The sequence below is a fragment of the Thalassophryne amazonica genome, chromosome 6 (assembly GCF_902500255.1).
Source record: "Thalassophryne amazonica chromosome 6, fThaAma1.1, whole genome shotgun sequence".
Classification (NCBI taxonomy): Eukaryota; Metazoa; Chordata; class Actinopteri; order Batrachoidiformes; family Batrachoididae; genus Thalassophryne; species Thalassophryne amazonica.
The window spans coordinates 94,364,776-94,378,553 of record NC_047108.1 but is presented as its reverse complement, the minus strand read 5'-3'; the positions used below and the strand labels follow the sequence as shown (position 1 = coordinate 94,378,553).

General features: G+C 39.5%; 1 protein-coding gene across 3 annotated transcripts in view; it reads right to left on the bottom strand.

Moving 5' to 3' along the window:
- The window catches only part of LOC117512666 (nuclear receptor coactivator 3-like), a 179,868-nt gene that overhangs the window by 68,832 nt on the left and 97,258 nt on the right, over window positions 1-13,778 (bottom strand). For all 3 annotated transcript variants that reach the window (XM_034172814.1, XM_034172815.1, XM_034172816.1), the window contains exon 2: window positions 1,975-2,062. The gene's annotated coding sequence lies outside the window, so the exon portion shown is untranslated. The remainder of the gene's footprint in view (window positions 1-1,974; window positions 2,063-13,778) is intronic.

The following is a 13,778-nucleotide window of genomic DNA, read 5'->3' as shown; positions in this document are numbered from 1 at the left end:
AAATCCTGCAGGGCAGCAAGGTCCCCCTGCTCAAGCCAGCACATGTCCAGGCCTGTTTGAAGTTCACCAGTGACCATCTGGATGATCCAGAGGAGGCATGGGAGAAGGTCATGTGGTCAGATGAGACCAAAATAGAGCTTCTTGGAATAAACTCCACTTACTATGTTTAGAGGATGAGAACAACCCCAAGAAAACCATCCCAACCATGAAACATGGGGGTGGAAACATCATACTCTGGGGGTGCTTCTGCAAAGGGGACAGGACGACTGCACCGTATTGAAGGGAGGATGGATGGGGTCATGTATTGTGAGATTTTGGCAAACAACCTCCTTCCCTCAGCAAGAGCATTGAAGATGGGTCATGGCTGGGTCTTCCAGCATGACAATGACCCCAAACACACAGCCAGGGCAACTAAGGAGGGGCTCCGTAAGAAGCATTTCAAAGTCCTGGAGTGGCCTGGCCAGTCTCCAGACCTGAACTCAATAGAAAATCTTTGGAGGGAGCTGAAACTTCAAACCTGAAAGATTTAGAGGAGATCTGTATGGAGGAGTGGACCAAAATGTGAAAACTTGGTCAAGAACTACAGGAAACGTCTGACCTCTGTAATGGCAAATGACAAATGTTTCTGTACCAATTAAGCTCTGTTTTTCTAGGGGGTCAAATACTTATTTTATGCAATAAAATGCAAATTAATTATTTAAAAATCATACAATGTGATTTTCTGGATTTATTTCAGATTCTGTCTCTCACAACTGAAGTGTACCTACGATAAAAATTACAGACCTCTCCATTCTTTGTAGGTGGGAAAATCTGCAAAACTGACAGGGGGTCAAATACTTATTTTCCCCACTATACCTGACGCTGCTACACACACATACAAAATCCACTCCACTGTAACCCATCTGGATGATGAAGAGCTGTTCAGATGAAACGCTGATGTGATTTTTGGCTGGACTGAGGAACTACACAAAGATTTTTTTTTTATGGAAGTCCGAAGTCAGTGCACAGCATCACTAGACTACACGTCACAGTGGAACACCAAAATGTAAGTCCCTTTTCTGTTGTTTATAAATTAAAAAAATATCAAATGACAATGATCTATTTTAGCCGTTATATAAAACAAATAATAAATGTTTTTACATTCTTTCAATGGTACAAATATGTAATTCAGTGAAAGCTGGAACATTCACCTCATGAAATATTCGTACCATTGAACTCAAACATTCATTATTTGTATATTGTGAATTGGAATTGAACCAAAAATTGGAGGGGGGGGGAGACGCCCATCAATATTGAAAATGGCACATTTTTCCTTTATGACCACTTCCCCGCTGCATTTAAAATTTTCAGGATGCAGTGCGGTCTTTATGGTCTTCCTATGTGTGTGACAGGGCCTTCCTCTCCATCCTAGACTTCCTGTCCTCTGATAAGTGGAACAGGACTCTGCCTCCTCACTTGGTCTCTCCCTGCGCAGCCGCGCCTGCAGAAATGTGCAAGTGTACATGAATGAGGACAAGGTGTGGTGTTGCTCAGAGTGTTTTCTCACCTGCTGACAGTGGAAACAGATTAATGATCTGTTTCAGCCTCTGTGGCACATGGATACAAGGAATAATTTGATTTCTCCTGTGTTTGCCTGCTGTCTCTGGACTCATCGTTTTCTCATCTACCTGAAAGTCATCCTCTCTGTTTAGCTCTTGTTACCGCCTTTACTCATCCCATCATTCCTCTTCTGTTCCTCTTCATAAACCATACCACCTGCCATCTTGTTAGACATGGCAGCATAAAACAAAAGTGTAACACCAAACACAAAACACATCTTTGCTTCAGAAAACATGTTCTGTTCTCTCAGTTTCAGTGTGCAGGTCAGGGAGATGCTGCAAGAATGTGGCAACAACAAGAAACTGTCTCTGGCACACAGCTCAATGTAAACCCAGCAGGCAGTTACCATGCCAACCGTATGAGATGTTAGCCCACCTTGTGATCGTCCTGAGATGATCGATGATCAGGTCCCACCCCCACCCCCTCACTCTGGGGGGGTCCTATGTGAGTAGGTCAGTGGAGTCTGGGGGAAAAAAAAACAAAAACAAAACACAGACACAGACATGGAAAGAAGTTAAAACAATCATGTTTAACAGTGCAATTTCATTAAGGCAGTATAGATGTAAGTAAGTCCCTTCGGCTGCTCCCTTGTTTTCACTCGGGGCTGCCACAGCATATCCATCCTAAGTGAATCTGCATGTTGATTTGGCACAAGTTTTACGCTGGATGCCCTTCCTGATGCAACTCCACATTACATGGAGAAATGTGGCAGGGGTGGGATTTGAACCAGGAACCTTCTACACTGAAACTAAGGGCACTAACCACTTGGCTACCACCCCTACTAAAGCCCTGGTCCCACCAAATAATGAAGGATGAATAATGAGTCACATAGCATGTTTTTTTTGGTACAAGTCCAGTTATTCAACAAACGTGGGAGAATAGTGGCTCTGAGAGGCAGAATATTCAGCTAACAAGGCTCATCACTGAGCGTGGTGCTAATTTCAAGACGTTCAAAATTTAGTAATAACAGCATGGGGCAGTTTGTGTACAAGGTACTACGAGGACAAACAAGGATTTTAGAAGCATGTTTGTGGTGAGGACGAAGATGTTAAAAGCCCATTATCTGAGCACCTGGCGGCTACGAGGACATTTTGGACAGGTTTTTTGACTCCGCCCTCTTGTGCACTACAATTCCACCTACTTTGTGTGCTGGATGCTGTATATAAAATAATTATTTTGTAGCGGATTAATCATTTCTGTCAGAGCTTGGCAGTTGAAATAACACCTCTAATCGCTTCTGGAATCACAGAGGATGTTTCATTTGAAGCTTTTTTCCTCTCTCTGTCTCGTGCACTGAGGTGGAGAACATATTTGGAACAGCCTAAAAGGTAATTATTTGTAATGATTATATTGTAATAGCTTGATAAAACAGTTGCAGATTCATTCCTTCTTTATAAGCAGCTGTAAAAGTATGTTTATGATAGATTTAACATCTCGTTATAATGGATCAGATGAGGCGCACTCTGTGCATGTTGACGCAATGAATGCTGCATTTAATGACTAACACAGGTGAACAGCAGCCTGGCACACAGATGCGCACACCGGCCGGACTGTGCAGGAGTGTATTTTTTTCGACTGCGTTGTCATGCTCAGGCCCCAGCTCGGGGTTTAGGTCTTAGCTCTTGGTGTATTTCCTTTGTGATTTTCTGGTTTTACTTTTCATTAGTTCATGCTTTATCACGTTAGTCTCAGTTAGGTTCTGTTTATTGTTTTTGTCATGCCCGGCCCTGATCCAGGCTTTGATCCCTTTATTTTTGCCCCTTTCTTTGCCTCAACTTCTGTCCCCAGCTTTGAGTTATTAGTCGTTTATTTTTATCCTGGTTTATTCTCTGTTGTCACTTTTCTTTGTTACTGTTTACTTTGGCCTTTCATTTAGTTCTGTTCAGATTTTCTTCAGTCAGTTGTGTTTTCATTTATTGTTTATTAATTTATCACTCGGTTATCTCGTTCCTCTCTTTTGTAACATCTGTTATGCTTTAAGGTCAGGTTTGTTTGCTGTTATTGTTTTGTCACTGCTTTTCTTATGGTTTGTTTTACCACCTTGTTTAAGTCAGTTTTAGTTTTAGTATTTATCTCTACTTATTCTCATGTAGTTTTCATTAGGTTGTCGCTTAGTTTTTGGGTAACCAGTTATGCTTCCTTATCGGGTTTTGCTTTCTGTTAATTATTTGGTCTTTGATTATGTGTTCTGCCTCAGTTCATAGTTCCCTGTAGTCCTTCACATCACTGCACCTGCCCCATGTCTCTCACCTTGTTTCTGTCTGTGTTGTTTCATCTCACTCACACTCCCTACACCGGCCCAAGTATCTTTACTCCTTACAACCCTAACCCTAACTCCTTGCATATAACTTTGTTTATATTCAAATTTGTACATGTGTTTTGGACATTTACAATTTATATTTACATTCTAAGTTACAAAAATGGTTCGTTACACATATTTGTGATTTTCACAGTTAAAAAAAAAAAAAAAAAAAAAAAACTTTCCGTTCGGATTTTAGTTTTTGTGTATAATTAGGTTTATTGCTGTAATATAGTATGTCAGAATGAAAAAAAAAACTAAGTTACACAGGTGAGGTTGTGCTGAAAAAAAATGACACCAAACAAGGCAAGGTAAACAAACCATTTTTTAAGGTAAATTATGAGGGTAAAACCAAAAGTAGTCAAAAACACCCAGTTATACCCAGGACTCCAGAGGGTTAACCCTTTACCTACTGAGGCTATAAATGGACGATTGGTTATAATTTTTTTATTATAGCAACAAAATTAAGAAATAATGTTCTATGTTTGTGTGCTTTGGTACCCTTTTCCAAGAGTACCTGAATTTCAATTATATTACACCTGATTAACTATTTATACACATTATTTGTAAGTTTTAGCATTTAAAATGAGAAAAAACACAAACACCAACTTGATTTTTTTACAGTTTTTTAGTAAAAAATGATTGTTATGTAAAGGAAGTTTGGATTTCACATTTTTAACAGGAAGCTGTAAGTGTTTATAATCAAAATAATTAATTCTGTGTGTCTAGAACTCAGAAACAGTGCAAAAGTAAACATTTTACAAGGCGAAAATATGCAAAAAGTAACCAATTTTAAAATGCAGAACCAAACAATATGAACAACAACAAAGTGCAAAACTATATATAAATATATCAATTATTATCTGTATTATTAAAATGTGCAATAAATCACTCATTTGATCACTCATTTTGTGCAAAATTATACAATATGAATAAAACAATAAAGTGTCAAACTATATACGAATATATAACCAAGAATCAAAATTAGATCTAAACTACATCAGTCAGTGTGGTACTGTTTGTAACAGTTTCTGTCTGGCTGAAGACAGAGGCCAATTTTACAAAATTTGCACATCCAGCAGGTTGACCTCTTGCAAACCTTGCAAGAACGCCGCCCCTTTGTGGATCGCTGGCAAGTTGGGTTTCCACTGCTTGTTGGCACCGGGCAGTGGCTTGTGGCTGATGGAGCCATCACACCCACACAAACACGCACACACACCTTCACAAATTACACTAACACCCTGCCTTTTCCTCAAAACTTACTACATTTATGTTTGCTGTCTGTCTCTGTACTTTTCTGTCACTTTTGTGCTCTTTTTCATACTTTTCCTTCGTTTCAAAAGTCACCGAACGCACTTTACCATAATATATGCAACATACAGCATACTGTTGGAAAGCACGGGTTCTTGGCTTGCTGTCAGTGTTGAAATTTTTCAGATTGAGGGCTTACATGAGAATTTATGGTAATGAGAATCAGCGGCGCACTAGTGGGAAACTTCCGTGTATTTCCTCTGCGTTATGATGTCACAGGCTTATGTTTACTGTAATACACCATATATCATTGGAAAGCCCTTGGTGTTAGCTTAACAATGCACTTTGAATCATTCGGATTGGACAAACTATGGCGGAGTTACGGTAACAAAAATACGCATATGGAAAATATGGCATGGGCGCCATCGCCGTAGATAAAGGGTTAAGTGTTGTGTGGGCCGCTGAAGAGGAGGTACTGCTGGCCCACCACCACCAGAGGGCGCCCTGCCTGGAGTGCGGGCTCCAGGCACCAGAGGGCGCCACCGCCTCACGGGAGCAGCCTCGGTGACAGCTGTCACCCATCACCTGAGACAGCTGACGGCAATCATCAGTGGGGTATATCAGCAGGACGGCATCTCCACCTCATTGCCGAGATATCGTTCTACCTGGAAGGTAATATTCTCAGCTGACTGCTTGACAGTAACCTTTTGTGACTTTTGTGAGTGATAACAGACCTTTTTTCCAACGAGAGGTGGAGGTAGCTTTCCTGCCGTGTGGATTACTGGGTGCAAACGCGCCCACCTTTAATTGTGTTTTTGTTCCTCGCCAGCAGTACCAGGTCCGACACGCGGAGGCAGTGGCCACCTGGGAGTTCGGGACTTGGCGGCTCCAGTATACCCGGGGTCCTGTGGCGGAGGAAGCCGTGTGGTACCGGTCTTACCTTGGAGAGGCGTCTCCTATCTTCGAGCCTGCCCACACGACACTTTTGTAAATTGACTGTTGTCCATTTCTGTGATTGGTTGTATTCGTTGTGCACATTCACAACAGTAAAGCGTTGTTATTTGACTTACTCCATTGTCCGTTCATTTGCGCCCCCTGTTGTGGGTCCGTGTTCCTACACTTTCCCAACATTAAGGCTGAAACAAAAAACTACTTTCATCATTGATTAATATTATTGTTTCTCTCTCTCTCTCTCTCTCTCTCTCAACAATTAGTCAATTACCATGACACAAAAGTATCAATGCACTTTCTCCACGGACTTGGGTAACATGTTAAAATTTTTATTTACTCGATTAAATGCTTAAGCTCACATGGGGCATCTCGTAGCTCGAGCAGTCTGTTTGAACAGCGTTAATAGAGTAGCCATGGGGTTAAAACGTATGTAACCATGGAGAAAGCTGAGTGTTTCCATGACACCCTGTCATCAGTAAAACACAACACCAGGATATCTCATGTTCACCTCTGCCTGGAGGTGTCTCTGCATGCAAGTCCAATTTTATTTGCTTCATCATGAAGTACAAATACATTGTGTCGGATGTTTAAAATGTCATTTAGTGAATGCATGGGTATACAGTCTGGAATCTTCACTAGTGATACGTTTGTTAACATGTATTTGTGCGTGTGCATGCCATTCACCATCAGCAACCCGACTGCTAGCTGCACCCATGATTGGGAGCAGATGGGGGCCGTCGGTCTGTGTGTGTATTAGGAGGGGGTGCTCTAGTTTAAGTGATGTATGGACTCTCACACCAACAAAGACCCTCTTTCAACTGATGTGTTTCTTATTAATTGGGGTTAGAGCCAGAGAATGACTGCTTAAACAGGAAGGATTTATAGCTCCGACAGAGTACCCGACTCAATTTTTGTGTGAGGGTTATTTAAAAGGGGGGGGGGGGGGAAGTGTTCTCTGCAGTGCATGAGAAGGAACACGAGAGCCTTCAGTGGAATCATTACTGCTCTTTGTGCTTACTTTGACACTGCTATGAAAACTGGAGTGAATAAAATGGTAGTTAGTGGCATTTGGTGCTGCTCACACAGGCATAAAACCTTGAATATGAAAGCCATGTGAATGAGCTTAAAATGCAGAGGCTGAGTCAATGAAGAAATGCTCAGTTCACAGTTATCGAGGCCTTTTACAGTCTGCTCACCTCCTCCCAACACGTGTCTGTGTTTATCTGCTCATGCTTTTCAATTACCCTTCACCAAAGAGGAAAACAAGCCCTTTGACTGTTACTATATTAATCAGTGCGAGCGCGTCTGAACTTTTGAACAGCAAAATATATATCTTACCCAACTGCACTACCCTTTAAGAAACAGTTTAAAATGCATTAAAGCCAAAGTTCACAGCCATGGCCATGTATCATCTACAGTTTTTACTGAACATCATGTGCTAAGGTGTTGGACAGAACCCAACCTATTCAGAGCTCAATAAATGTCCATTCGGTCTCTTCAGTCATCACCTGATTGTTTCAGCACAATAGAACTGACAATTAAGATGTGTGTATTTACAGACTGATCTGTCTCTTTTCATTTAAGTCAAATATAAACTGCTGATTTGACTGTGGTCAGTTGGAAGAACAGGTATTCCTGCTACTCCATTTAGATAGTGACAATTCACTATGAGCACAAAGTCATCTGAAAATATAAATGGAAATGCAGATTGAGCAATGCAGCACAGTAGCTACACAAGTTTGGCTGTTAATAATGAGAAAGGCTTATCACTGTTTACAATGCGTGACGTCCACGTTGTACTTTAATTTTAACGTGTCTACGAAAAAGACACCCACGTTTATCTGATATTGCAAGAGTTTGACCATCATACTTGGGGGAAGTGATGGTCTAGTGGTTAAGGCATTGGGCTTGAGACCAGAAGTTCATCGGTTCAAATCCCAGCCTGACTGGAAAATCACTAAAGCTCCTTTCACACCGGGGCCACTTCGAGTTGCGTCGTCATAACGACGCCACGTGATGCTACCTAGTGCCGAGACGATGCAGCTCAGTGCCACAACATCGCAAGGGATGCAAAGGACGAAGCCAATCGGACGCCATAAATTAAATATGTTTAATTTATTCTGCGTCCTCTGCTCAACGCAAAGAGCAAGTGGTTTCAAAGGGGCTGATTACTTATGCAACCCATCATCTTGGATTTTATATTTTTAATTAATTTATATCAAGTTGTAGAGATTTACTTTCACTTTCAGTCTAAGGAAGATAATTTTAGAAATTTCTATATTGAGAAGACTGATTTACTTTTTGTATTTGAAATACCATAAACAAATTAAAATGCATGAAACAAATTAAAATGCATGAAACACCAAGGGGCTGAATACTTTTGCAAGTCACTATATATATATATATATATATATATATATATATATAAAATTTGTTACTTAGTTTATCCAGTCTGGTTTACACTTATTGGATCTATTTTAACCCTGGCTGCACCAGTTACAGCGCAACCGAAAACAGCCGACTGAAAATCTCTTAAGGTAAGTAATTGTCCAATGTACAGCAACTAAGCCTACCTTTTCTTTTTTTCCCCAAACTGAGTCAGTTAAAATAATTTCCTGCTCCATGAAGCATTACATAAAATTTATTCAATTCCATGAGACCACGTTATCATCCATGTCTGAATACAACACCAAATCACAAAGACAGTGATTCTTACATTTACTTTGTAAAGAATTTTGGATTGTGTTGTGGGCCTGAAATGCAGAATGTATATTAACAAATGAAGTTGGCCACACAAACTATGATATATATTTGCTTTTTTTTTGTATTTGCATATCATCCCAGCTTTTTATTATTTGGGGTTGTAATAGTAGTAGTAGTAATAATAATCATAATAATAATAAATGAATGCTTTTCATGAGAGATACAAACTGTAGAGCAAGAGAGAGAAAGAGGCACAAACTGTGGATATGTGGGGGTGCAACTTAATACTGAAATAATGCAGCCAAAGACGCGCAATTAACCGTGTGCCGTTATACTTTTGCCTCAGGTCATCAGAAGCTCACACCAGCCCATGCTAGTGTTGTGAAAACTGTGGTTTCACTTTGGAGCACATGAAATCATGGACATTAGACATCTTCAGTTCATCATTTCAGCCTCACTTTCATGTCAAAATGAAAGGCAGGTAGGTCCACACTCTGTGCTCATCACTCAGTTGTGTTTTTGCAGGTTATTCTTTATCGTTTTCCAATCCCTGATTTCCTGCTGCCCTTTTTTGTCTTTCAGTAAAAAGGATTTTTCTCTGTGAATATTATTCTGCCATTTGTAATGTACAAGTGCAGGAAATAGCGTGCGCTAGCCAGAATACACAACAGCACAGTGAAGCGTACATAAAAGTACATTGTGTGCAAGTGTGAGTGTACTCTGAGTGACTCCGCTTTCTTTTTGCTCCGCCCATTCCAACAAATCCAGTACACACAGTGAGGCAAAATAGAAGCCAAGCAACATCTTGGCACCTTGCCTCCCCTTGAACAAATCAGACCACAGAGGCTCATAAAAAGTCCACGTCCAAAGTTCACTCCGCAGACTGGGGGGTAGGGGGGATGGGGGTATCCAAAGACGAAACCCATTCTCTACAACCCCACTCTGTTCTAAAATGTACCATAGAGGATTGAACACTCTTTAAACACAGACAAAAAGTGGCACCCACTCCAGTGTCTGCCTCATCCGAACGCTGTTCTCTGCCACTAAATTGTGCTTTGATGTTATATTGTTCTTAACTAGCCTCGCTGAAAGCACTCAATAAAAATAAATTCTTCTTAGTTCAGTGACAAAGTGAGAGCAAATTTCCATCTTTAGACCAATTACTACCATCACAGCACACAGCCTGGTGCTTCAAACTTCACACTTCAGAGAGGGATAAGAAGAGGGTGGAGGATGACAAAAAGCAGAACGCGAGCCTCTGGCTCAGGGCAAAAATAGGACAGGCAGACCCTAAAACTCATCAAGCCACCCTGGGGTGTGTCTGCTGTCAGCTATCAAATGCACATTTGCATTTAAAAAATAAATAAATAAAACAAAGTGCCTGAGCCATGTTTTCCAAGACGACAAACTATTCCAGACTTGCACACAATAGTACACGGTGTTACAACAGGGGTGCAACAGAACACAATACTCATGGGTCAGATTGGATCATGGTTTTCAGTCATGGATCAGATTGTTTTCCAGGTTGGAAAAATAAACAAGGCACAAAAATATATCTTTGCTTTCCTTTTTTTTTTTAGAAAAAAACAAAGAAACAAAAAAACTTAAACATAATGAAAACAAGGAGCTCTTTCCCACGGTCATGAATGAAAACAAGGTTTCCCATGTTTAATTTATATTTTAAAACTAGTGTGCTGCCCGTGGAGTTACACGGGCTCTAGCTTGGGTAGTGTTTATAAAATAAGCAACTGACATTTTTCAAAGGTTAGGGTGTTAGGGTTGCAATAAATTATGGTAATAAATTATGCAAAGTTTCTATAATGAGTTGGAATGGCATGTGAGTCCAGAATGTTTTTAGAACCTTAGACAACAACTTTATTGGAAGAACTCAACCCTTTTATTTCATGTTAAGTATGCAATTGTTAATGTTAATTTATTGTCTTAATGTATTTACAAATTGTTTAGGTTCTTTTATTATTATCAGTATTATTATTATTACTTTATTTTGTCATTTGATTTTTAAATGGACCACAATGGAAATAGGGGGATTTCATTTTTTTGGATCATCCATGTATTTTTAATGTATTTATAATTATATGATGTACTTACATTGAACTTACTAAATAAAATCATGCATGCACACACGTACACAGGCGCCACTTCGCTTTTTATAGATGATTTACCGCCCCCTGTTGGAATGGAGTGTGAGTCCAGAAAGTAATTTCAACATCCATTGTTCACTCTTGTTACCTAACATCCCTAATTTCTCCAAAAATATTAGTCCTATCAACTTTCCTTTTTTGCAGCATTCATCCTTGACCCAAGACACATAAGCATACCAAACGGCAAATGTCAGCTCTCTCCAGTTTCTTCGTGATCGAAGCCATACACAAGCACGCACACATGCACGCACTCAGAGGCCACTTGGCTATTAACATATAGATAATTGTTGATAATTGTTACATTAAAATAACACATGAACAGTATTAGTGAATAAAATGGCCTTTGGTCATTAACATAAAACTAAAAAAATAAATGAATAAATAAGAATAAGAAGAACTTGATTAATTCTGAAGGAAATTGTTTATGAAACAAAGCAGAACAGAGTTCATGGCATCAAACTGTTTTTCAAAAAGTTGAGGACAACATTACATTGTCTGGTGAGAAGGTAATAATGACAATAACTTTATTTATGTAGCACTGTAATGAAAAATACATGTCAGGCACACCATGTGGAAACACACACAGAGAGAGAGAGAGAGAGAGAGAGAGAGAGAGAGAGAGAGAGAGAGAGAGAGAGAGAGAGAGAGAGAGAGAGAGAGAGACAACTACTGACCAAATGTGGTGCTATGTTTAACTATTTCTGTAGCAGGATGAGACATGCTATATTGGGGGAAGGGGGGGATCATAACATTGCTTACTGTAATTGAAAATTGTAGTTCACGTGTTACACATTTGCTCATCAAGAAATAAAAACAATTACAACTGAGAAACAATTACACACAATTTGGCACATGGTTTTATTAAGCAGCTTACAATCACATTCGTACACTGATGCCAAATACAGTTTGGGATTGTGTCTTGCTCAAGGACACTTCAAACAGAAGGATTATGAGTGATGGGAAAACCAGGATTTCATCTCAAGTGTGAAGCAGCAATATGAGTATCTGCTCTCAGATGAACATTTGAAACCTCTTTGAATTAGTCTTAGGTTTATGATGGCTGATGCTTTACTTTGTAATGGATTCACAGAGCTCCAACACCACGATAAAAGGCAATTAAATAGTATAAAGTTGCCTAAATTAAAGAATCTACTTTTTAAAAACTTGTATGTTGTTCCTTATCAAGTATCGAATACTTTTAACTGATGTAAACAACTTTAAACTTGATTCAAGACTAAACAGCCATTTTAAACAGCTCTAATAACCCTTTTTACTAGATTTAAACTGGTTAATTATACAAGATCTTTTGTATATTAACTGCTCTCGACCATCTGAAAATTCCTTTAGGTTTTGAGTAAATTTCTGACATTCGATTAAAAAAGTTAAGTCAAATTTATTTTTTGACACACACACACACACACACACCAAACAGTTAATTGCAGCATTAATCTGGCATCCAGATCTGACAGATTAAGCTGTATTTTTAGACAGGGTTCAGACAAGGATTTATCTTTAGCTATTATTGACAATAAGTGTGGAGGAGGAGCCAAAACCCGTCCGCTTCACACAATTCTTAAAAAAATTAAAATGACATACAAGTAGACATCTTGTACTTGCATTTGCATATACAGTGTGCAAAAATAATTTTATTCAATTTCCAGAGTTCCCACATTATTATTTTGACTGCATTTGTATAGTGCTTTTCCCACCTAGCAAATGTTCAAAGGTCTTTACAATGATGCCTCACATTTATTTTCCCAGCCAATGGCTGGCAGAACTGAGACAAGGCAGATTAAGTGTGTTGTTCAAGGACACAGACAAGTAGCATGAGCCAGATTCAAACCCATGTCTACATATTGGTATGCCATCTCCTTATCACTCACCTATGTGCTCTACAAAGCAGTAGTACTGGTATGTAATTTTTGGAAATATTCTTCCGTAGCAAACAATACAACAGCAAAGACTGTACAACCAACACTCTTGCATTTCAGTAAGCGTACAAGTTTATGCAGAAATCAACACCACATCTGACATCAGGCACGTTCTACCATGTGTACAAATAAGGAGAAAGAGAGGAATGGACAAAGGAATGAACTTGGAAAAGAGTTGGTGATGACTGTAAGCAGAACAGCCCTGATAAGCTAAGGAGTGTAGAAATCTTGTATATGTGCTCTCATCTGTCACACTCAGGTGGACCATGAAGAACACTACGAGTCCACACATGGACCAAGTTTGTCAATACGTGTGATCCATGGAATGCTTTTGTGTTGCCAACAAATTCCAGTGTGATTTAAAAGAAAAAGAAAGACTCTTGGGGGTCATCTGAGCAAGAGTATGACCACCACCACCAGTTCAAATCTTGGACATGTCAATCCCAAAAGGACGTACTTGTGTTTTGTTTTTGTTTTTTTGTTTTTTTTATATTTATTTTTTGGGGGGATGGGATTGTTTGTTGGTTTGTTTGTTTATTTTGGGGAGGGGGAGAGTCGTAGAGAAAAAAGACGAATAGCATTCATTTTGGAGTGGCGATGCATCATGGTAGTGTACAGGTCCATCTTTGAGTTAAGCACCTGTACAAGAAGAAAGGCTATTATCATTAAGAGCAATAAATGACTCTAGCTTTAGTAACTACTTGTAAACTTATCACGAGAGGTTCTAATACCCATTACAGGCCTTCAGGGAACAGAAACAAATGCAGCAAAACTGCAGTCACCTGTTTTCAGTTACTGCAGCACCTTTTCCTGGGTTGTTGCAAATCAGGACACTAAGCATTTCCATGAGGTGCTGAATACAACAGGGTCAGAACATTTTGT